The 26602-nt window shown below is 35.6% G+C and overlaps 1 protein-coding gene across 6 annotated transcripts in view; it reads right to left on the reverse strand.

The window, feature by feature from the left end:
- Positions 1–26602, reverse strand: part of large2 (LARGE xylosyl- and glucuronyltransferase 2) — a 132940-nt gene that overhangs the window by 104280 nt on the left and 2058 nt on the right. For 2 of the 6 annotated variants that reach the window (XM_051134858.1, XM_051134857.1), the window contains exon 1: positions 24245–24324. The exons of 1 other annotated variant lie outside the window; for it this stretch is intronic. The gene's annotated coding sequence lies outside the window, so the exon portion shown is untranslated. Of the gene's footprint in view, positions 1–24244; positions 24364–26602 lie in introns of those variants that run through there. 3 more of the 6 variants (XM_051134863.1, XM_051134864.1, XM_051134868.1) reach the window with 3 other exon arrangements.

Below are 26602 nucleotides of genomic sequence, written 5' to 3' on the forward strand. Positions count from 1 at the left end.
CCCACCCCCCGTGGACTGTTTTGTTGGTTTCGCCCTCCTGTGCCCTTATTTGGTCTTTCCTGTTCCGTTTCTTATTAAGTCATCATTGGTTTATTACCTATACCTGTCTGTGTCTCGTTAGCTACCCTTTATAAGTTTTTTCCAGTTCCTTTGTCCCTGTCCGATCTTAATGTTATGTCGGAGTGTTTCCCCTGCTGTTCCTGTCTGTACCCTGGTTGGATTTATTATTAAAACCCGTTTGTTTTATTTCCTCGTCCTCGGCTCCTTCCTACGTCTCCTCTCTACACACAGCCTGACAATTATAGGGTAGATTTGTACATACACTGCCAACACACATTAATGTTCAAACAACATGTAAAAGTGTATTTTGCATCCGATGACCCCTTTAAAAGTATACTTTGTAATTGTCAAATTAAAAGTTTTATGTTAAAGTACATTTTAAATAAATTTGTTTTAATAATCTGTTGTCATGCTGAAATTGACTAACATACTAGCATGATTTTAATTTTAAATGTAGTGTGTAATTTGATATTACATTTAAATGTAATATTTTTGTTAACATTTACAAGCTGACATTTGTTAACATTAATGTATTAACTAACATGAACAAACAATGAACAAAACATCTATTACACTATTTATTAATCTTTGTTAATGTTAGTTAATAAAAATACAGTTGTTCATTGTTTTGTCCGTGTTAGTTCACAGTGCATTAACTAATGTTAACAAACACAACTTGTGATTTTAATAATGCATTAGTAAATGCTGAAATTAACATTAACTAAGATTAATAACTGTTGTAGAAGTATTGTTTATACTTAGTTCCAGTTAACTAATGTAGTTAACTAATGTTAACTAATGAACCTTATTGTAAAGCGTTACCCAAGTGTTTAAATGTACTACACCATCATCATAAAAAATGTTTCTGAAAACATGTTCTGAAAACAGTACATTCAGTTCTTTTAAAGTATATTGTTCCCATAATAAATATTTTCACATAGAAGCTCTCAGGAAAGAAAACTGCACTCATAAACCATTTCATGGGGTCTTTAACACTGTAAAAACCTGAACAAGTATTTATAAATCATAAACCTTTCTTTGTCAGATTGGTAGGCACAAATAACTACATTCCTCAGTCTGAACTAAAATTCTTACTACAGTTTGGGTAAACAAGTGTATAATTTGATGAAGAGAGCCTTTGCATTGAATAGAGGGATTGCTGTCTCTATAATCATCCTCGCTCTGCAGAAGAAGCCACAAAGCTGAAAATATAGTTGTGAGGAGACACTTTTCAAAAGGAATATAACAGATTTAAAAGATATGCGTGCCTATAACCGTATTTGATTAGACAGGCTAAGCTTGACTCCTCGCTGTTATGGTATGTTTCCTCAAAGCTATCTTTTATGTCTTACTGAGGCTTCTGCACTCCTTACTCTCAGATTTGACTAAAGAAAGAGAAGCTTTTGCATGTCAGGATCTCAAAACCAGACAGGCAGGGCTTCAAATAACACCTCTGACACTTATGCTTTTAAAAGTGATCCAGCTGGCCTGCAGGAGGTTTAATAAAATGGATAATCTATTTGAGAGTGACTTCATACCGAACAGATCAAGCCCCATCATCTACGATAAGATGGATGCATCGCACTTCAACTAAATTGATTTTGGGTTTTACCCTGCAGCATTTCTTGCTTTTATAAAAGTATTCAGCTTATTCCAAAAAAATATATAATACACGCACAGGCATACTGTATGTACACACACACATAGCGAAATGTAAAAGATTAAATAAACTGGAAAATAAGACAAAGATACTGACAAAGAAAAAGATTTTTGATGATTTGCATGCATTTTCTGCACTGTTTCAGCAACTTATCGATTCACCAAAGGAATTATGCAAACTGCACAAAATCTGTGCTGAATGGAATTTGCATGGCATAATGCCTGATCTGAGTGTTGTAGAGGATGCAGAAGACAACTGTGATCTGGCATATTTTTCTGCAGGGAACTTACAACATCACTCCACCACTGCGTTTAGGGATGCAGCTTAGTAAAAAAGAAAGGTTTTTTTTGCAAAAGTTTCACAGCTTTTTAGTGCATTCGCCTGAAGCAGATCGGAGGGCGGAGATGGACAGTAAGTGTGGCTAAACGTGGACAAATGCATGAATGCAGTGGTAACAGGAGAAAGTGCTGACAGTGGAAAATACAATAAAGCCTGAGTGCTCTATTACACTGCTTGTTAAGTCCAGTAATGTTTCTCCCCTGGAGGAAGAGGTAAATGAGGGGAGCTTGTCCTTCTGTTTTCCTTCTCCTATTCTCTAGTCAGCATCCTGAGCCCGGAAAAGAACGGGTAATCAATCAGACCAGAAAGCAGGAAGTGAGAAGCTAAGGGAAAAAGTTATAATCCACAGTAGAAATGTAAGCAGAAGATTTTAAATGCAGAAAGCAGCTAAAAAAACATCATTAATGAACAGGAACAAATGATGATAAAAAAATAAAACATTTTTACAGTTTCAGAGATGAGCTTCGGTTGATAACATAAGTTTTCAAAAAATATTTTCTCAATCATTACTTTTGTCTTATTTTACAATAATAATGTCCAAAATCCTGAAATCAAGCTAAATTTAGTTGAAAACTGCATAAAATTAGGAAGTTTTATACAAATACTATTATAGTAAAAAATATCATTAATATATATAATTATTGCATTGCATTAGATATTAGGACATGTTTTGTGATCATTTATCCTGAATTAAATGTATTTTTATTAAAGCCAAAAAAACATCATAAATCTAATTCTGTAATACAAATAAGACAATGGGTAAGAAAATAAATGTAATTGAAATTAATCTGATCAGATGAACTCTCATAAAACAAGTCTTAATATCTAACTAGCAGTTTTACTTACTTTGAAATTTGTAGTTGAAATAAATAATTTTTATGTGTAATAATCCAAGATACATTTTCAATCAGTTACAGAATAATGAGGAAATGAAATCACTGTTAATTACTTCTTAAAAAATATGCTGAACAAAAACTTTAAAAATAATAGACAATAAAAAGACAGCCGGTGCCTTTGAGTTTTACATTTTAATGAAACACCACAAAACCACTTTTTTCCCTTTGAAGAAAATTTCAACATTATTGTGAAAGGTGGCAACACATGAGAAACAGTCATTTGTAAGGCTTACTGCCTAACTCCAGAAACACAAGCAATTATTAGGAGAGCGGAGAGCCTTTCTTTTAATCTGTTAGTCTGCCTATAAAGGATGAAGAGATAGAACAGAATGACTTACGGTTGAACAGATGTAATCAAGTTAGTGTAATTGACTGAGAGATTGCTCTACAGGCACTGGGGATGAAAACATGAGGCAAGAATGTTGGAGTATGTGCAAAAGGACGAAAAATGAAGCGGATTTGGCCATTGTACAAGTCTGTCGCAGCTGCTGCTCTAATCCGTGGACGGTGAGCAGAATTCCTACAACAGAGGACAAACCTCAAGCTCTGATGAAACTCTGTAACCACAAATGTTTCCATTAAGACACAGTTATTTAAAGTGGCCAATCCAATCATCTGAAGGCCAGTGTGATCCAACCTGATTTCTCAATTGAATCCCTGTGGTTTAAATGATTTACTTAAAGTACCTCTAAAGAGTTGAAGTACTTAAACTGATAGATCACCAATACAGTAAATGAAAAGTCATTATTTACTCTGTTTGAGTTTCTTTTTTTTTCTGCTGAACACAGAAGAAGGTATTTTGAATGTTGGTAACCAAATAGTCAGTAGGGACCACTGTATCAAGAGAATGGGGAAACCATTAAAAGAGACGTCCACTTCCAGAACAACAATTTACAGATAATGTACTCGCCCCCTTGTCATCCAAGATGTTGATGTCTTTCTTTCTTCAGTCTTAAAGAAATTATGTTTTTGAGGAAAACATTTCAGGATTTTTCTCCATATAATGGTCTGCCCCGAGTAATTGGTGCCCTGAGTTTGAACTTCCAAAATGCAGTTTAAATGCAGCTTCAAATGATCCCAAACGATCAGTCCATTATATGGAGAAAAATCCTGAAATGTTTTCCTCAAAAAACACAATTTCTTTACGACTGAAGAAAGACATGAACATCTTGGATGACAAGGGTACATTATCTGTAAATTGTTGTTCTGGAAGTGGACTTCTCCTTTAACTCATTTTCATGATATTCCAAACCTGCATGACTTTCTTTCTTCTTTGAAACACAAAAAAGAACATTTTTTGTGCATATAATCGACATTACAAAATATCTTTTTTTGAGTTCAGCAGAAGAACATCATACAGGTTTGGAATGACATGAGGATGAGTAAGTCAAAACAGAATTTACATTTGTGGGTGAACTACCACTTTAAGCTTGTATCTTGTAAGTGTATCTTATTTTATTTCTGTTATTTTTTAATTAATAAACTATGGAGAGGGGTGAGCAGAGCTCATTAGCATTTAAAGGGACATGCACCGAAACAGCTCGCTGTGAACAGGGCTGTTTTTGACAAGGTAAAAGGGTGATGTTTTACACTACCATTAAGAAATTTTAACCAAAGTATGTTATAGATTTTCACGAAGACCCTAAAGAATCATATCAACTTGTGGAAAATGGGCATCTGATGATCCCTTTAACTAAAAATGAATCCATAAAAAAGCACTTTCAATACTTGAAACAAAATAAATGGAAATAATAAAATAAAAACTGCCAAGGCAACATTTCTCATTTTCATTTATTTTTACGATTTACTAAAATAACTAAAACTGCAATAAACATGAATGAAAACTACATAGACGTATTATGAAAATGAATAAAAATGACAAAAACACGAACAAAATTAAAGCTGCAAGCAGCGCTGAAACAGCCCTCGTACCTGGGCTCATCGCCACCCGGTGGCTTTAGGAAAACAGCAAACACTGGGCAATATGCTTTTAAAGTGGCAAATATTGGAGGAATATGTCAGAGTCATGTATATGTCAATCTTCCTGCTGCCAGCTGGTGGCACTATAACTATAACTGCATACTGCCATGTAGATGTCTTCAGGCCAGGTTTTAATACCAAACATATGAAGTTTGGGGCAGATCGGACACGATTAAGTTAGTGTAAAACAAGTCAATTCCTGTTGCCAGCTGGTGGTGCTATGATTATGACTGAATATTGGCCTTTAGATGTGTTCAGGCCAGGACTCTTATTGAACGGGTGAAGTTTGGGGCAGATCAGACTTAGAGTGGCTGAGTTACAACAACTTCTTTTCCTGTGGTGAAACATCGAACTTTGTCAGGGTGTCACGGACACACCCTTTAACGAAAACTCAAGATGTTCATAATTTAACAGCGCAAAGGCCTTTTGATTAGACTGACCAAATATAATGTTGATGTCATTAAATCTCTATGAGGAGTTTGATAGAGCGTAAAACATGTTACTTCCTGTTTCCAGCAGGTGGCGCTGTGACTATTCCTGAATGTGGTCATGGGCATGTGTTGAGGACAGGACTCACTTATCAAACATGAAGTTTGGTGCAGATCGGACATTGTATGCCTGAATTATAACAACTTCCTGTTTCATGGTGAAACAGAAGTTTGTCAGGCCACCACAGACACGCCCTTTAATGAAAACTCAAGATCTTAGTAATTTAATATCACAAAGTGCTTTAGATTACACTGTGTTGATCTGTTTAAATCTCTAGGAGGAGTTTCTTTAAATACAACTCCTGAAAATGGCAAAAATGGTACAAAACTTGGCGAGAAAATTCAAAATAGCAGACTTCCTGTTGGGTTTCGGACTTCATACCAGTGGACTTTTTTTTAGGTATTGATGTGTCTACCGAATTTCATACATGTATGTAAAACATAGCTCGAGAGGCACTTCGTTGAACTTTTATAGGTGGCGCTATCAAGCCATTTTGCCATACCCACTTCAGATGTAAATTTTCACCACTTTTGGCGTGTGTGCAAAGTTTCATGTGTTTTCGAGCATATTTAGACCTTCAAAAATGTGTGATTGTGAGTCAAGTGCAAAAATATTTACAACACAACAAAAAAAGCTAAAATGCACATTTTTCCTGCTATTTATAATGCTTTGATAAAGACCGTTCTGGCAGAGAGTCAACAGTCAACTACTTACAGCTCACCTTCCATTTATACATAACTTAACTGAAGTGAACAAACAACTTTTCAAAGGAAATAAAACACCCAAAGCTTTCCTGGACACAGTATACACTGCATCTACACTGCCAACCTCCACAGTGAAAATGTGTAAAAACATCTCAGCCGTGCGATAGACTGATTCCTCTATAGCGAAGAAAGGAAGTTAATAGAAATGCGAGAGAAGGTCAACTCCGCCACCTCTTATAGATCAGATAGAGTCCACAGTACAGCAACAGAGGAATAAAAGGAATGAATCAGCTTGTAACTCCAGCACTGCCGGTCCTGCTGTGAGCTTTCGATTTGAGAGAGGCTTTCTACCTGCAAACACTTTAGCAAGTTGTCACTTAGCAACCTAAAACACGCCATCTGAAAATATCTTTCTTACTTCACAAGGCAGAGGGGAATGTGCTTGGTTACCAGGGACAGATTTAATATATGATGTGCCCATTTAGTCCACTCATCATATCAGTGGCAAGTGCTCACTGGTCAATAAATGTGGAGCCGACATGAGCGTATGTGTAAACGTGAGATATCTGCTGACATTTGACCTACTTCAGCTACTTCAATGCACCTCTTGAGACTCTTTCTTTGTTTTCTGAAACTCACAGCACTACTTGGCCTTGTTGTGCTGGCGTCCTTAACTGCCTCGAATCCTCTTGCATTTGCAGTTGCTGTGTAATAAATCATTTCTACTGTCTTGGAGAAGTATCAGTAGGAGGTGCACAGTGCATGGCTGCACACTGCTATCAAGCACAAGTTTGCTGTCTGACAAACTCTTTTAAAGGGACAGTTCACACAAATTTACTCGCCCTCAACTAAACCTTATGCTGTGGAACAAAAAATGAGAATATTAAGAATTTTCACAAAGCTATTTGTCCATACAATGACATCTGTCAAACTCAAAAAAAGACAAAAAAGCACCATAAAGATGACTACATTCATCAAGCCTTAAGACTGGTCTCAAGCAAGTTGAATCCAAAATAATAGCTTTGTGTTGTCAAAATAGTTCTTAAGACACTGAACAGGACATAATTTAAATGACTTAAGCTACTTTAGACTTCAGTTACTTTTTACTTAAAGGGGTCATCGGAGGCAAAGTTCACTTTTACATGTTGTTTGAACATTAATGTGTGTTGGCATTGTATGTACAAATCTACCCTATAATGATAAAAATCCATGTAGTGGTTTTTAATTCATCTGTAAAAATAATTTAAAATCAAGCCATTCTCAGATGCCTGTTGGTGTGGCGTCACCCCCACAGAGGCCGTGGGTGAATAATGAACATAGTGGTCATCATTACTTTCGACATCTGAGCCGCTGAAGAAGCAGTGGATTACATTTGTTTGTGGAGGGAATGCGTCTCCCGATTTACATAAATGCGTCTATGTTTGCGCAAATCATTCATGATCCAGCTTCACTTACAGCAGAAGTGAGCATTTATGAATCTCTGCAATCACCTTTCCTAATAACGTGCTAGTTAGCATTTTTTTTGGCTAAACGCGGCTATATACGGCTAAAGTAAGCAATCTCTCAGAGCTCATCACTCCACAGAGAGAAGAGAGGGGCGGGGCGAGCAGAGCTCATTTGCATTTAAAGGAACAATCCATCAATTGTGAAATATTATTACAGTTTAAAATAACTGTTTTTATTTAAATACATTGTAAAATGCCATTTTTTACTGTGATGCACAGATGAATTTTCAACATCATTTGATTCTTCAGAAATCATTCTAATATGATTTAACGCTCAAGGACCATTTTTTATTGTAAGTATTGAATACATTCAAATTCAAAAGATCTTGAAAATTCTGAAAAAGAAAACTTTTGTAACATTATTAATGCCTTCACTGTCACTTTTTGCACTTTTAAAACATATTAATAATGACTTTTAAAACATATTAATAATGATATATATATGTATATATATGTGTGTGTGTGTGTGTGTGTGTGTGTGATTGTCCACATCTATCTTGTCCACACAAGTTTTTACATATCATACATTATTCATTTATAAGTATTACGCTTTGGAGGAGATTTTAAAGGTCACAGGTCAAATCATCTAATATTTTAAGAGACTTAACACAAGGTAAAGAGGGTCTACAGGGAACTGTTGGTTTCCTTTGTATTTCTGCATGTTAGTTGAACCACATGATTTGTTCTCCCCTCAAAAAATACACATTTTTAATAGCCTAAAATTAAAAACATGATCAACATGGAAAAGTTCAAGTCATAGTTTCATTCATGTTTGATAACAAAAATGGTTCACGGACACGTAGTGCCAAGACAGATGTCCTTGATTTCATTCCTCATTCATTCTCCCTTTATGCTCCACAGACAAAATAACAGCTTTTAGGGGAACTGTTCCTTTAAACAAGTCCTCTCCTCAGAGTTAAACTTTGTGGATCCATTTTTGAGTGCTGCAACATACTTTTAGAGACTTTCTCCACTACCGTGGCCAAATTCAAAGGGTTTCATTGGGTGTTGCGTTTCACTTTCATCGAAAGTGCTTTGTCTGCAGTTCTGCAGGGAGCGAGGAGGCCGTGCCCGACGGTCAGTGAAGTGTACTAGCTGTAAGGAACTGCAGAAAGGGGGTTCAGGGTCAGCTCGGTCAGACGAAACAGTCCATTTGCTTGAGTGAGTCCTAACACAGAAAGTGAAGCACTCATTCAGGTAGAAAACGACAGAGAAGAGTGGGCGTCTTTTTTTAACGACTTATTGCTACCCACGCTTCCCTGCTCACTGATTGAATAATTCAACGGGGAAAGCCCTGGGGGTACAAGGTGACGAAAAAGCGGAGCACTGTTGCTTTAAGAAATATCTGTGGCAAAAGCATTAAATGAAATTGATCCAAACGCTTTCCCTCTATCATTAAATTGAGGACAGGAACACACAGCAGAGGGGGAAATATCTGCTTGAGTGGCAAAATAGGGTTACGCAACTTCACACAAATATGCACACTCATGTGTGTGTGCGGACCAACACTTGATACTCCGGTTACTTACAAATAATTCAGCGTGAAATGACAATAAAATGTGTGAAAATTAGTGAAGTTTGCTTCTAGGGTCGGTGACGATCCCTGCATGAACCCAGTTACCTCTTTTCCCTTATAATCTGTCTGCAGTGTTTTTTTTCAGGAATAAAATCGAACGGATGACTCAGAAAACATTTGCTGAAGAAGCGTTTGAGAGTACCTATAGACATAATTTCTTAGGCCTGCTGAGTTAATGTTAAAAGACGCCATTCAACCTGTCTCTCTCTGCGGCGGATGCCAGCGAATTTTGCCTTCCACTAAATGGGTTACATAAATTTTTTTCCCTCCCATAGTTGATAACTCGCAGCTCAGACATGCCTCTCAAAGTTAAAAAGTGAGCTGCTCTGAAAAACAAGATCAAATACAGTCTGAAACACTGAAATGAATAATTGAGGAGCTGTGATGAAAATTTGGCAAATTCCTCATTGTGAGAAGCTGCAATACAGTTTCATTTGGATGCTAATGTGATTATATACTTAAAAGTTTCCTGTGCATAAATCAGCAACGTCAATCAAACCGGTGGCAAGCAAGAAATATAACCGTAATTAAATTTAAATGCACGTCTTGGCTTCCTAAACGGCAGTGTAATGTAGTTTATATTACCATTCTCACATTTCAATCCATAAAGGGTGTATTAGGCCTGAATTTAATAATAAAAAGGCATGGCGGTACGCATACAGGCAGAATTCTGACAGCCTACAGTATCTCGTTATATATCTGATCTCAATCATGGCTCTCGCTCCTCCTCAAAGATGCTGGCAGCGGCTCTAACAGAGCATGAAATGTGACATGACAGTATGTCATTCCCTGAGACAGTGTGAGTATCGTTCACACATAGAGAGTAATGAAGGAAGGAGACGTTCAAACAGACATCACACATTTCTTGTATGTCCATCAGAAAAGATCGTAAATGAGATATCTTTAGTGTGGCAACAGTTTATCCAGTCTATCCGGTATATCTCCTTTAGAGTTTTTAATTATCTCTCACACTGTGACATCAAAATCAGCAATAAAAGTTAATTAAAAAGAACAAAACCTGAAACTAAATGTATTAAACAAATTATTTTCTTTGTATCTTTTTTTTTCTTTCTTTCTATGAATGAGCTAATCTCTGAGCATGAAAAAGTACTATGAGAGAAGGCACCTATACAGAGTGTTTTCACGACGTGCCATCAGTCGGCCATACTGGCGCCACTGAATGTAAACAATGCCATTGAGCCTAACAAAACCTGCATATTTTGCTGATTATTGCTGCTGAAAATGGTCAATTATTGTCATGTTTTGGGCCATACTATTCAGTCGGACCAGGAAAAACATTTGGAGTACTACAGACAAAAGTTATAACAAATCAACAAAATGCAAAGAAAAAAAAAAAAAACTGTGGTTGGCCAAACTGAACCAGGATTTCCAGGGAAAGAATCTTGATATCATTTGATAGCATGTGTTTGTTTTTATAATTTCTGGTCAGGTAGGTGAAATATTAGGTTAATATCTTAATTAATACTGGTAATATGTATCTTTAACCCCTATTTATTATTAATTTATTTTGTCAAAATATTGTGCCCTTTCTTGCTAAGTAAGTCATTCTCTAAATGATTCAGGAGCTTCCACACATTTGTCCTGTGGTTTAGACAGCATAAATTAGCCGAACAATGTATTCAGTAGTACATTAACCTTGTTGCTTACACCGAATATAGCCAATGTGGACACGCATCCAGGTAACTGACCAAATCATGATGTAAGTGCAAACCCTCTATAAAACAAATATCACAAATCATTTATATGATATCACACTATTACAGCAATTGTATTAAATTGTATTTTTACCTTGAAATATCAGTCTCAAAGTCATTCTGATGGTACTCTGACTTCTAATTAGGCGAATGGCTTCTGTTTCGTTTCCTCGTTCCCCACAAACTGTTCTGGGAGCAGGCTATGTAAATTTGATGAACAGGCAGAAAATCGCGAGAAAAGAACAGATTACTTTATGGCAGCAACAAATTCACGTGTACAGTGATCCACTGTAATTACGACAGTGAATTCCACTCACTTAAATGTAGGGGGCTCCAAAGTCACAAAAATAGACAGAACTAGCCATACAGTTGCTTTTGTTTAAGGATGCAATGAAAAATATCTTTATTTCACAAAGTATTTAAAGGAGAAGTCCACTTCCAAAACGAAAATTTACAGATAATGTCCTCACCCCCTTGTCATTCAAGATGTTCATGTCTTTCTTTCTTCAGTCGTAAAGAAATTATGTTTTTTGAGGAAAACATTTCAGCATTTTTCTCCATATAATGGACTGATATGGTGCCCCGAGTTTGAACTTCCAAAATGCAGTTTAAATGCAGCTTCAAACAATCCCAAATAGCCGAGGAAGAAGGGTCTTATCTAGCAAAGTGATCGGTTATTTTCATAAAAATAATACAATTTATATACTTTTTAATGTCAAACGCTCGTCTTGTCTTGCTCTACCTGAACTCTGTTTTTTTCCGGTTAATGAGAGTTAGGGTATGTCGAAAAACTCCCATCTCATGTTCTCCCTCAACTTCAAAATTGTCCTATATCACAGTTTGACCTTTTTTGTTAAGAGTGTTTGACCTTCTTTGCATGTTCAGTTTCCAAAGATTGGGTCGGTACTTATGCAGCGATGTAGGATGATTTAGAAATGATTTTTAAGGTTGAGCGAGTTTTTCGACATAACCTAACTGTCTTGAACCAGAATACACAGAGTTCAGGCAGAGTAAGACAAGATGAGCATTTGAGATTCAGGTAGAAAAGTATTTAAATTGTATTTTTTTTAACAAAAATAACCAATTGTTTAGCTAGATAAGACCATTCTTCCTCGGCTGGCATCGTTTATAACTACATTTAGGATTGTCTGAAGCCACATTTAAACTGAATTTTGGAAGTTCAAACTCCGGGCACCATATCAAACCATTATATGGAGAAAAATCCGAAAATGTTTTCCTCAAAAAACACAATTTACGACTGAACAATAAAAGATATGAACATTTTGAATGACAAGGGGGTGAGTACATTATCTGTAAATTTTTGTTCTGGAAGTGGACTTTAATAAATTAGGAATAAATAATTTGAAAATGAATGTATTCATTTTAATTCAGCCTTACTGTCATTAAGCAGAGCGTAAATAAAAGCCAATGAATACCAGTTAACATATGACCAGAGTGCAAAAGGAAGTAACAGTCATTTACAAAGAAGTCAAAGAAATATCAGAATATAAATATATTAGTATTTTCACAAATAAAGAATTTTTTAAAAACACAAATAAAAAGGATGTAAACACTGTAACCAACAATGCATTTGGTAATCTGGTAGGTCTCTTCACACAGATTTCATATTTTCTCAAAATAAGGACAGATAATATTAATTTCAGTATGCTGAGCACATACATTTTTTATACAGGCTACACTTTGCTAATTTGCTAATATTTGCCAGGTTTGTGGAATTAAAATTTGGTCAGATATTTAAAGACTTGCTTAAGTGTTAATAATGTGGATTTGCTGAATGCTAATGGTATATAAGAAAGTACTGCAGCCTTTCCAATACTAACAGAAAAAGGAAATGTTATAATAGTTTTTCATATACAGTTTACTGTATAATAAAATATTTGACTGTTTGAACTGTTAAACAAAGACATTCAACTAATGAAGACAGACGCTCTATTGCTCCCCTTGTGCTACGAAAGAGCAACCAGCAAGACATTTTCCTGTGTAATCACATGAGTGTGTATAATCACAGTCTGTAATTTCACCTCCATTTCACTCAAAGCTCGCTCTGGATCCCCTGTTCCTTGTTTGCTAGCGCTCATATCTCATGGTGAAACATATCACAGTGTTTATGCACAGTCTGACTCATAAGTGACACTTTTAGTTTGTTTGTTTTCCTGGCAATAAGCATTGCCAAGTGGATGAAAAAAATGTAGTGGTCAGGGGACAAATGAAGTCCGAAGGGTCACCTTTTATTCCAGCAGTCACTCGAGGGCTGATCGCTCCCTGATTGTGTGCTGCACTGACTCACTTAATGACATCTGGAGAGTTCACTTTGATTGCAAATTGGGGACGTTGTGACCCTCATCAGCACCATATGCCACTTAGGATCAACAAGTCATCCGTGAGAGATTACAAACATTACCGTAAAAATACAGAACGGGTCGGCCGCAGCCTCTCCAGTTGGTCATTCACACCTCAGGAGACTGAATAGAGGATAGGAAAGAGCTATCTAAAGTGAAGTATCGACTTTGCCATTCGATGTTACTCTTGAAATCCCTTCCTTTTTTACAGTGGAGTTCGAAACCTATAAATTTCCTAAATTTCCTATTCCTAAATTTCAAGTCACAGTTTAATCCTATTTGCAGTTATCCTAACAGGAGTAAAAGGATAGTTTTTAAGCAGATTTCTTAAATTATTACAAAACAAACCTTATTTAACTGGCAGCATTCCTCTAATTTTCACTGAGATTGAAAGATGGCAGGCCACTCTAAGGTGACTGAAAGCCTGTGACAGGAGGTCGTGCAGATGAAGGCCAAAGAAATAACCCTTTCAGCCACTGCAAGAGAAGTCGGTCATTCCACATCTGTGATTTCTCGAATCTTGCAGGTTTACAATGACACTAATTCATTCAAGACCCTCTAAAACGCTGGTTGTCCATGCAAGATAAATGCATGAGAAAATAGGATAATGCAGAGACTCTCAACGCGGAATCGGTTCAACACTGCAGCTGGAATTGCTTGCCAGTTCAGTGCTGAACAGGGTAGGGATCTGAAGTCAGACTGAAAGTGCACTCTTCAGTGACCAAGCCTCACATCAGCAGAGAGAATCAAAAGCTCAACTTTGCTGAAGAGCATGTTGTGTGGAGAGTGGAGAACTGCTCCAAAGTTCACTTTAGTAATGAAAGAATGTTTAATTTATTTGGGTCTGTAAGAAAACATTTTGTTCGCCATCAAACTGAGGAAAGACTGAAGTCCAAGCACGTAAAGAATCAGTGGAATGTGGAGGAGAAAGTGTCATGGTTTGGGGGATGTTTTCTGCAGCCAGTGTTGTGCCTCTGATACAGATACATGGCAGAGTGAATGCAAATATTTATCAGAACCTCCTTGAGCAACATGCAGTTCCTTCCCTGCAAACACCTCCCAATCAGCTTGCAATTTTCATGCAAGACAATGCCCCTGTCACACTACAAAACAGGTAAAGCAGTTCGTTGATGCTAAGAAATTATAAAATGGCCAGCGCAGTGTCCTGATCTAAAGCCAACTGAAAATCTTTCGAAAATCCTTGGTGACAAACTTATGGGTCAGAAACCAACTACAGTTACCAAACTGTGGAAGAGAGTGGAAGAAGAGAGTAGACCAAGCAAGGGTGTTTACACTTCCTACTAATTTCTGACAGCTAAAACCCTCCAAAATTTCAGTTGTAATCTTCTTTAGTGCTTCAGCAGTTACTGTTCTCTAATTTTAATCACTGTGTTTTCCACAAAATAAAGGTTTTTGTAGAAATGCCCTGAATACAGCTAACATTTTAGCTAAATTAACGATATTTCAGAAAATCAAATATTTATAGAATGTTCTCCAATTTTAATCTTCACTGTATATTACAAATACTCTCAAGACCACACTGGATAAAGAGGAAACATCAGCAACACTCAATTTGCTCACTGAAGTCTGGGAGAAACAATTAAGATGCAAATAAATAAATAAAAAAAGAAATTATATATATACTCCAGTATTCAGTGTTACACGATCCTTCAGAAATCATTCTAATATACTGATTTATTATCAGTGCTGGAAACAATTGTGTTGCTTAATATTTTTTGGAACCTGTGATACACGTTTTCAGGATTCTTTGATGAACAAAAAAGTTAAAAACAGTATTATTTAAAATCTTTTCTAACAATATACACTACTGTTCAAAAGTTTGAGGTCAGTAAATTAATATTTTATTAATATTTTATTTTTTAAAGAAATTATTACTTTTATTCACCAAGGATGTGTTAAATTTTTTTTTTTTTTTTTAAAAGTGCATAGAAGTGTATGTTTATATTTTGAATAAATGCTGTTCTTTTTAACTTGTTATTCATCAAAGAATCCTAAAAAAAAAAGAACCACAGATTCCAGAAAAAAATATTTGGCAGCACAGCTGTTTCCAACATTGATGATTCTAATAATAAATCAGCATATTAGAATGATCTCTGAAGGATCATGTGACACTTAAGCCTGGAGTAACAGTGATGTGAATTCAGCTTTGCATCACAGGAATGAATTATATTTTAAAGTATATTAAAATAAAAAACATTATTTCATAATAATGAAGACATATAACATTATATATTATAAAATTTTGCAGTATTTTTATTTATTTATTTTTTTGTGTGTGTATGTGTGTTTGTTCAAATAAATGCAGGATTGATGAGCATAACAGACTTCTATAAAAAACATTACAAGTCTTACTGATCCCAAACTTTTGAGCGGTAGTGTATATATAGTACATTTGGATAGGTCCTAAAACATATGAACATATTAATAACACCTTTTTTCCCCCCTTTCCTAAACATTAATGATTTTAGGTTAAAAGCTATATTAATCAGCTTACCTAATTTATAGAAATATTTAACAAATACTCAAGTTAGAAGCAGAAAACGGCAGCTAAATTTGCTCAGTAATGTCTAGGAAAAATTACTGAAATCTAATTAGTCTTTTTTTTCCTAAGGGTCTGCAATGCGACCATGACGAATTTATTAAAAATTTAGCCCAAGAAAAGTTTTGATCAATTGCCTGTTTGAGGGGAAAAAGCATTTGTTTAACGTTCATGATCTGTGCTTGTGAACTCACTGCCGTTGCCTAAAATAAATGAGCGTATGCTTTGCACAGCTGAATTGCTGGTACATCATTTTATGCCAGAAATGGCCACAAAAGGAACAGGGTGTCTTCTCTTTTTACAGCATATTGATTTCAAGTCTATAGCCTGAGCAAAACTTTCAAGAAACACTGAATTTTTTTGAGGATTTTGTGTGTTAGATTAATATTTCTGTAGCGTGGTGTCATTTTGATTGACGTCTCTAACATCTCCTGTTATTTGTGGTGGGTTCTGAAAATGACAACTAAGAACAGAGAAACACACAGCTGTCATCTTTAATGAGCATCACTCGGGCTGTATGTCTGATGGATTTCAGGTAAGACACATGCAGTTTCACAATAGACGCTTTCAGAAGATTCAGTCAGAGCACAGTCTCATCTGAGGACAGAGCGAAAACTGACGCTCTCACAATCGATTCCAAAATGAACAGCGTGAAAACATTATTAGCTCACGGTATGATTACGCGGCCGATTTTCTTCATGTTTTATGATTGGCTTTCTTGTTGTGAAGCGAATGTAATCAATTTTTTGTTTTACTCAGAGCATAATCCATTTGTGTAAGAGACAGACCTAACAACACTGAGTGTACTCTTGTCCTTCGTCTTCATAATACAAAGCCTCAGGGCCGAATGTGGTGTTCCCATGACAACCGTCTATGACATGGGGCCATTTTGTGTAAACAACAACATTATGGAGAGTGGACCAACTTCAAAGAAAGTCACAGTGAAACAGTATCGAGCTAAATTGGAGAATAACTGTGATTAAGGGAAGTTGGCTGCTATCTTCATGAGACGCACACACATGCATGTCATCTTACGCACACATTTGCACGTATACACTTGTGTTTAGCTCATGTTTTGGGGAAAATCACATTATAAATGACAATACCTGTAGCCTATAGTAGTCTCTGCATAAGAAATTGAGGATAGGAGAAAGTAATTCATATATATTAGGGCTGGCAAACGATTAATTGCGATTAATCGCATACAAAATAAAAGTTTAAGTTTGCCTAATATATGTGTGTGTACTGTGTACTAATTATTATGTATATATAAATACACACAAATTAATGTATATATTTAAGAGAAATGTTATGTACAAAATATTTATTTATATATAATATAAATCCTATAAAAAATATAAATACATTTAAATATTTCTTGAATATATACATGAATGTGTTTGTATTTATATATATATATATATATATATACATAATAATTACACACAGTATACACACATATATTAGGCAAACTCAAACTTTTATTTTGTATTAATTTCGCGATTAATTGTTTGCCAGCCCTAATATATATTCGTTATTTATTTATTTATTTATTTATTCTGCACTTAAATAATCCTGTGCTATGACTTTTTTCCTAGTAAATATTATTTAGTTAATATTCAATCAACTTCAGCGTTACTTAAAGGGATAGTCCATCCAGAAATGTAAATTCTGACAATAATTTCGTGTCTCATTGTTTCCAAAGTATGGGCAAAAAATACTATGGAAGTCAATGGAACCTGAAACTGTTTGGTTACAGCATTCATTTAAAATATCTTCTTTTGTGCTCAACAGAAAAAAAATAAACTATGAGGTTGAGTAAATAATGACAGAATGTTTATTTTTGGGTGGACTGTCCCTTTAAATAGTTTTAGATGGCATACATGTCACCTGTCCATCCGCAAATTCTCAAATGTGTCTTTCACCATTGGCATCATATCATTCCCATATAAGCATTAAATATGGTTTCATTCTATTTCTGTAGGGCTATATGTTTCCCCATTGCTCTGATATCGAGATGGTACTGTAAATATAGCTCAATTCCAAGACACATAACAGTTTAGCACGCGACTTTAAGGGACATAAATTCCACCCGTATAGAAAGGGATGAAATTACAAGTGATATTGCTTTTCTGTGAAATTAGTTGGGTTGAATTGAAGCTCATAATAAGTCACAGAAAGCAACGGATGATATTTATGCTGCGGTTGACATTCTGTAAAATTTCTTTGAAGTATGGCATCTATATACCATATAATAGGCTGCATATGGCTTTTCCCCCACACAATATTCTTTATTTGCCACACTACATATTACATTATAACATTTCCCAGTTGGTAAATTGGGCTGTGAATTATGAGCGAACAATGGATTGTTTACTCTGACCTACTGTATGACCAATATCTTGTGTAAACACAATTAAACCAAATAGCCTTTGAGAAAAGAGCACCGCATTTGTAAGTCTCATTAAAGATAATGACATTCTGAAATGCTCAAATATGCCTCTGGCTATCACTCTCTGTACAGATGTCAGACCAAAGCACCTATGAACTGTTTCCATGGCACAGTGTCATGCCCTTTGACTTGCTTCCATAGTTACAGCCCAAGAGGTCAAAGTTTAGCAGGTTAGTTTCAGTTAGCTCCCAGTGGTAGATTGTAAACTAACAGTTATGATGGCAAAAGGCATCTTTCTCCATCAAGAGTCATTTAAAAGTCATTCTACTTCAAATTTTCATGCTTAAATTTAATGTTACTTGCCATTTCTTTGAAACAATTTTCAATCAGAAATTAGTAAATCTCACAAATAATTACAAATATTCTTTTCAGTGTATTACAGTAAAATAGTGAATAATTGATGGGATTTTTTATTGCAAAAATATCCTGTGTAATAGCTTGTTTAATGTTTAATGATTAATAGTGAACATTAAGGCTGCCCTCGACTAAAGATTTTTCTGGTCGACTAGTAATATTTTAAGCATTAGTTTTATACTATTAGATTATATAAATCATATAAATAATAGCAATGAGCCTTTAATTGCATACATAGCCTAATAAGCATTCAAGTGCACATAAAGCTTGCCACAGCGCACGGCTGATATAATAATTATGAATGTGTCTGGGAAAAACAGCAAGGAGACTGCATTAACATTTTAATATTTTATTGATAAACTAGCGCTTTTTTTGTTTTCGGCTTAAGAGATGAAGTGGACAAAACTGACTCATCTCCGCGGTAGTGATGCGCCTGTATGCACATTTCATGTACATTACATAATCTAGGAATATTTGTTTTCTATTTGAATTGGTTCATTTGAAAGTAGAGTTTCAAAGTTTCACGCTCAAGTTCACAGAGAAAGAGACGGCAGAAGGTGCATTATGTTTGATTTCATTATTTTACAAAAGTGCAATGTTTTGTTGTTGTTGTGAGTGCACACAAATAAACATAGAGTCTTTACAGATTCTAAAGATGTATTACTTTTGTCTGTATGACCAAAAATGACGGAGCAAATGGCCGCATCGGCGCCTCCATCTGTCATTCAGCTTCATCACCTCACACTTGAATGGCGCACAATTTCCTAGGTTAACATTAGACTGAGCGGCCATGTAAAGTGGCTACTACTTACATACTTGAGATAATAAGCCATGTTTGAGGTCGAGGAATGAGATGAGCATTTAGATGTCCTGCCTGATGTACTATATTACCACACAGACTAGCCCTTAACCAGGGTTGCCAGATTTTCACAACAAAACCTGCCCAATTGTTTCTCAAAACTAGCACACTGGTGTATGGAGGGGGGAAGGGTGTAAAATACAAGTTTTTTGTCAGGGCATTCCAGGGGATAAATATGAAGTTATTGGGGTCGCTTAAACAGTTGACATGAAAGACAACCCTTGAAGTAGCCCAATTCCACGGGAAAACCACAGACTTGGCAACACTACCAAGTCTGTGTCTGTCACTTTAAATTTAGGTCAACCAAGCCTCTTCTCGTCGACTAAAGGTTAGTCGACTATTATGGGGCAGCTCTAGTGAAAATAGTTAATCATTTCAGCATGATGGGAATATTTTATTGCATTTTTATTGCAAAAAATATTGTTTAATAACTTGTTTAATGTCTTTTCATTCAGAAATTGGTAGTAAATTTCACAAATAATTAGAAAATAATTGCAGTAACATAATTAGTAATAAAACATATTCATGAGTTTATTACAGAGTGAAAACTCTTTAATTTTTAATAGTATTTTCTTTTTCAGTGACAGTAAAATAAATAGTAAATTTAGCCTGGCTATTTTTTATTTATTCATTCATTAATTTCTTCATTCATTTATTATTTCTACACTATAAATAATTTTCCATTATGAATGATTTTGCAGATTATTTTAGTGTTTTTACTTCAAAATGTATTTTAATTTGTTGTTTGCAATTTCTTTGTAATTATTTGTGAAATGTACTAGCAATTTCTGAAAACTGATACAAAGTCAATACTACACCAATTCTGTGCTCATTTTAACTATAGTAACCATGATCCCAGTCGACACTGTATCTATGGTGGGTTTGGTTCTTCTTTAATAAAAATATATAGTGGACTAGACAGGCAATAAAAATTGCTATTAGTGAAGGGATCTGATCTCTCCCAGCTGAAACACATGCTCTACATCACATTCACAGAACAGCAGCAGACAGACTGGAGAGTTCCCCTCCTGTCACAGATCTGACAACGCAAACAACAACTTTATAAGATCTTGGTTGTTTTATGCATTAAGAGGGACTTGGACCTCCTAAAACTGTACTAAATGTCTCTCTAATCTTGACAATGATTTTATCACTCTATTCAAATCATTATAACAGATTCACTTTCACCACACAACCTGACCTTTTGAATAACCATAGCAACTCTCAAACTCTATTTACAACCCCATGTAGGTGGTCTTCAATTACCGCGGCGGTGGTTCCCAGTGGCTTGTCTGTTTTTAACCCTGAGACTGTGAGGTACTCAGAGGAACTGACATGGCATGTGTCTGGGGTTTTCTCTTTACACTTGTGCAGTCAGGTCTGCACGCCTCTGACCCTTAACTGAGGCCATACGCTCAGTGACTTCAGCTCCACCACTCAAAGTGTGAAAGCCATAAATCCATCTGTCAAGACTCACTCAGACACATAGGGCTCCCGGGAGGGAAACTCTGGATGGTCATTCATATAGACTGATACAATATCTTAACAAAAATAGATGGTTGCTGCCATATGTTTAACTGCACTGATGTATGACATTTTCTGTCACGAGTGTCATTCAGGTGCAATCATTTTTAATTATAGTTTTTATAAAAAGAAAAAAAGTAGTTTACGGTGGATACGCATCAAAGGTCTAGGATAAATGCTGCTTTATATGTTTGTACAAACAGTAATGCATTTTTGTTTATGCATTGTGAATGCATTTATTTGAAATAAAAAAAAAATGGTAACATTATAAATGCCTTTACTGTCACTTTTGATGAACTTAATGCATCCTAGAATTAGTTAAAGTCTTAATTTCTCTCAAAATCCAAAATTCTTACAAAAAAAATCTTAAATATATATTTATATTCAAATAAATGCGATCTGGGAAAACCTGTCAGATGTCAAGCTGGGATGTTTTCAAGATATTCAAAAAATAGGTTATTTTTTGTCAAAATTAGGTTTTCATTAAATTATAATTCTAGAACATGTTGTGTATCATCTCTGAAAGTATCTTGCAAAAATTCACTTGTTTAGTGCAGAAAAATTGCGATTTATTGCAGCAAGCAGAAATGACTTTCTTATGTTAAGAACGTGCTGTGGAGGCTTAACTTTCTCTTAACAAAATGAAAAACTTTTAAATAAAGGTGTTTCAGTTCCCCGCCAGTCTTGTGTACGGCACACAAAGTTTTATTTATTTATTTATTTTTTAATATTGTGAGATGGCGGAGTGGAAGAGAACAACAATCTGCTCCATCTTGGTGATATCAGTGCCCTAAACGATGTTATAACGGACTATTTCACATTCAGAGATGAAGGACTGGATGATGAAGTTACTAAAGAGGAGAAGACTGATAATAGTCTAAACAGGTGTGCTGCACTCGCTTTTCTAAATGTAAACTACAAGGTACACTATACGTGCTACTGTATCTGAACATACAAGGGGTGATCAAAACGTCAGAGACTATGCCCATGATAAACAACGGAAAACTGTCCTCTTCAAGGTAACGCAAGTCTGTTTGTGTAGTGATGCAGTATAGCACTCCTCACAGACAGCTCTCGTTAAACCCGTGAAGTGAAAGCTGTCTCACAAACTGGGTTTTCTCAAAATTCCATTCCTAAAAATCATAGCTATTAGCCAACTTAAGATTTTTTATGTAATTTTTGTTACATTCAAGTTCAATTTTCACCAGGTGTTGGGTTTTCCTAGATCGCGTCACATATTATAATTTGTTAATGTTATAAAAATAGAATATTTGACCAAGTTCTTGAGAAGAGTTTGATAAGAAATTAAACATTTTTCCATTCCTTGAAAAGCACCAGCACATCGTGCCAGTCTGGCGTGACTACAGTAAACAGTAGCTGAGAGGTTCAGAATGTGCCAGGCCATGAATAAGTAAATAACTAAATAATATATGAGATAAAGAAATGTCACAAAATCATTTCTCTCCACTGGAATGTGCAGAAATGCTACTCTCCAACAACGTCAGTTTTCACCAGGTGTTGTGTATATTGTCCTAGTGTTACATTACTGATTAATGATAATTTTAGTAGTTGAAACTGCTTGCTCATGTGTCATTATATCAAAATATAGCTTTTAAATCACAGATACAGTCAGCATCTAATCTTAAATTCCATGGTATTGGGTTACTGTAGGGGAAAACAGCCCCATTGTACTGAATTACCTTACTATTTATTGTTATTTTACCTGTAATAAAATCTAGTTAGCCTGTTGCCTGTTTGTTGTAGTGTTTAGTTCAGTGTTTATGCTCTGTTTTTATGTTTTATTTTCCCTTATTGTTCAGCTGTTTTTGTTTGTATACAGTCTTTCTGAAGGGCTAGACAGCATTTAGCAGAAACCTTTGTTCAGTGTAGTCCAACACACAAAGAGACGCTTTTGTTCTAAAGGCTCATTATTTTACTCCAAATCTCAGTTGCACACTGTTTTTCTTTTTGATTTTATTAAGGCAAATTACGCTATTTGAATAATTCATGCTGTTCACAACTTGCTGTGTTGCTTCTTTTTTATTCACGCCAGATCCTGACTGTAAAAAATACATGCAGCGCTTCTAAATTGCCCTATAAACTGTTGAAATAAATCTAATATTCAGAGGAAAAATGTATTTGATTATGATTTCTCTGAAGCCAGTTCCTTCATGTCACAAAGCTGACAACAAAGCAAAAAATATCAACCACAACAATATTAACAATGACTATATGTCTGAACAACCATTCAAAGGAAATCTAATCACAGGTTTTCTTCAAATCCCAAGAAAAGTTGTTAAGAAACTTTGAAAGCTTGAAGGTCTCCAAATTTTGTAAGCTGACAGAGAAATAATAATTACTTCACCCAAAATGCTCTACTGATATTTTGACGACTTTGAAAACTCATTGGGAACCTTGGGAAAAATAAGCACACTAAAAAAAGCTAAAAGAATACACTTTAGTGTGAACTGAATGTAATGTGTTCAGATACTTATTTGTATGTTATTTAAAATTTACAATTGGGTGGTGGATGATTTGAAAAAAAAAAAGTATGCTTTTTAAAGCATCAAATATTTTTCTCTGTTTACTGCATTTGATATCACTGTTCACACAGCAGAAAGATGTTTTCTAGTCAAAGGCTTTTGTACTTATTTCACATGAAAAGAAAGCATTTGCATAGAGGTCTTAAAGGTACAGTAGTAAACATCAACCCGTATCATTTTAAGAGCCAGAGAGAGAGAACGCGGTAAATATTCATATAAAACCTTGACTAACTGTATAAGTGGACCTCAGGGAAAAGATAGTAATAAAATAATTTAAAAAAAGATGAATTGAGACCTTCAAAATGATGAGTGCTCATAATGCAAACAAGCCATTTCTCATTCAGCATTGCAGAGATGAAGCATCATAGTGCATTTCTGTGAAAAGGTCTTTCAGGACCAGAGGGGAGAACAGACCCCATACGCAAACAAACCCGCCCAGAGACAGACTAGCTCCAATCACCCACACTGCGAGAAGACACAGAGAGAATGAGGCAAAACAGAGAAAGAGAGCGAATTGTTAAGGTAGCTGAGAGAAATATGAGCTGGAAGTCTCATGAGGACATGAACACAGTTGGAGAAAAGAGGTAAAGAGAAATCTTGTGCGATCAGACAGTTAATCTAGGACGAATCAGAACATTGTGCATGGCTCCCACAGCGTCCATAAATACCTGGACCATGATGGTGCAAAATCTGTCATTCAGGAAAGAATTAGTCACAGGATGTTCTGTATGCACAACATGCGAGATTATCCTTCCAAATACAATGAGACGATGCAGTCAACCCCTCAAAATACTCTCGCCGTAACACATGCGCTGTGACGTTGTGTGTTACTGCCCTGCTGTGAGTCACCGATGTTCTGTTCTATCTTAGTGACGGCAAATGAATCATTGCCAACTGACCCCAATGCCACAGTGTGCAAAGTCACAAATTCACCATCACAGGACACAGAAAACACGTCTGTTGTCTAATTACAGGAACAAGGTTTCCGTGAGGAAAAATCATATTAGTCAATAATACTGTACTGCAGCCTATCTTTCAGCACTCCTATCAAATCCTAATGGATACAATGAATTCCCACCCAAATCAGTATTGTTTTACTGACTAATCAAATTAAAGCATCATATTTTCCAGAAAATAAATCGCTCATGACTATAAGTGGCACCAGGCCAAAACTGCAATTGTCACTTTGGTGTGTAATTCACATTTTATTATCCAACGTGATTAGCATACATACAAGTTAAAAAAATAATAAAAAAAAAAAAAACACAACATATTTTAATACACTCCACAACTAACAGAAACAGGAACAGAACAGGCACTTTTCAAATAATAAATAATGTGACTTATGTACTGGAAAATATGGCTTTAAAACAATTTGTGAATGCTGTTATTAAAGTGAAAATTTAATTAAAATTCTGTCATCATTTACTCACCCTAATACCATTCCAAAACAAACAAATCAAGATATTTTTAATGAAACCTGTGAGATTTCTGTTCATTCTATTTCAAATGCATACTATCAAAACTTCAAGAAGTTCATAAAACATTGTAAAACTAATCCATATTATCCATATAATCCTTATTTATAAGAGACAGATAGATGTAGATAGAAGCGGGTAAAATAAGTATTGAAAACGTCACCATTTTTCTCTGTGTATATATGTTTCCAAAGGTGCTGTTGACTTGAAATGTTCACCAGATGTCGGTAACAACCCAAGTAATCCAAACATACAAAGAAAACAACAACAAAGAAGTTCATGAATTAAGTTATGTGTAATAAAATGGAATGGGGAAAAAGTATTGAATACACGAAGAAATTGAGGTGCAAACAGGCATGCCACCAGCTGAAAAGCCAAGACACCAGCTGAAACGTATGAGTAATCAGAAAACAAACCTGCCCCTTGTCAGTGGAAATTAATATTAGCTAGTTCAGGCCCAACAACAGTACCAGGATGATGAAGATGAAAAAAGGGAAATTAAACAATTTCAGCAAGACAATGATCCCAAACATAGCCAAAAAAACTCTCAGTTGGTTTCAGAAAAAGAAAATAAAGCTGCTAAAATGGCCCAGCCAATCACCTGACTTGAATTCAATAGAAAATAAGAACTGAAGATCAGAGTTCATAGAAGAGGCACATGGAACCTTCAGGATTTGAAGACTCTTGTGGTGGAATTTAAGCAGGAAGTAGGTGACTATCCAGCACCAGACATTGAGCTCATGCGAGGCTCATCATCAGGTCCCATCTCTTCTCCAACTCACGTGAGTAAACTCTCTGCTCCTCGGAGCGCTTTATTTACTTGTTTGTGTGCGTGTGAGAACGCGGATTTCTTGGTGGAAATCTCAACTCCGTTTTGGAGCGTTCTCAGATCAAACTGCGTGGTTTACCTACTCACTCGTGTGTATCCGCGTTTGAGTTTTCCGCTGCGCTACACAGGGACATATTTCGATCATTCATTTCTCGTCTGACTCCGTGACAGAATGGGCCAAATTCACACCTGAGCAATGCATGTGACTAGTTTCTCCATACAGGAGGCGTCTTGAAGCTGACATTACCAGCAAAGGCTTTTCTGTGAAGATAAATTTCCTCTCTGAGGACAAATAAATGAATGATGATTTAATGATTTACAGTTTTTCTCAGTCGCTTTGGTGCATTTCTCAAATCATCCTTAACATTTGCAAAGAAGTATGTGCATTTCTCAAAACAATTCGTACAAACAGCACAACACAATGGACTACCTGCAAAAGTCTGTAACTTACTCAAAATCTTTAGTTCATCTATCAAAAGTAAGTATACATGTCAATGAACATATCAGTGCCATCAGAATGAAAAGTCCTTGTGTCATTGTTCACAAACAAGATAGTCAAAATGCTTAGTCATGTTGTCAATCAAACAGTGTATTCTATTAGCATTACCTGATGTAAACTATAGCAATCGTTTGCATGACAGTTACTGTATTGAAATGCAGAAGGCTGCAATTCTTATGTGTGTCATATATCCATTTCAAAAGTACAAATGTACACATTA

The sequence above is a fragment of the Labeo rohita genome, chromosome 18 (assembly GCF_022985175.1).
Source record: "Labeo rohita strain BAU-BD-2019 chromosome 18, IGBB_LRoh.1.0, whole genome shotgun sequence".
Taxonomy (NCBI): domain Eukaryota; kingdom Metazoa; phylum Chordata; class Actinopteri; order Cypriniformes; family Cyprinidae; genus Labeo; species Labeo rohita.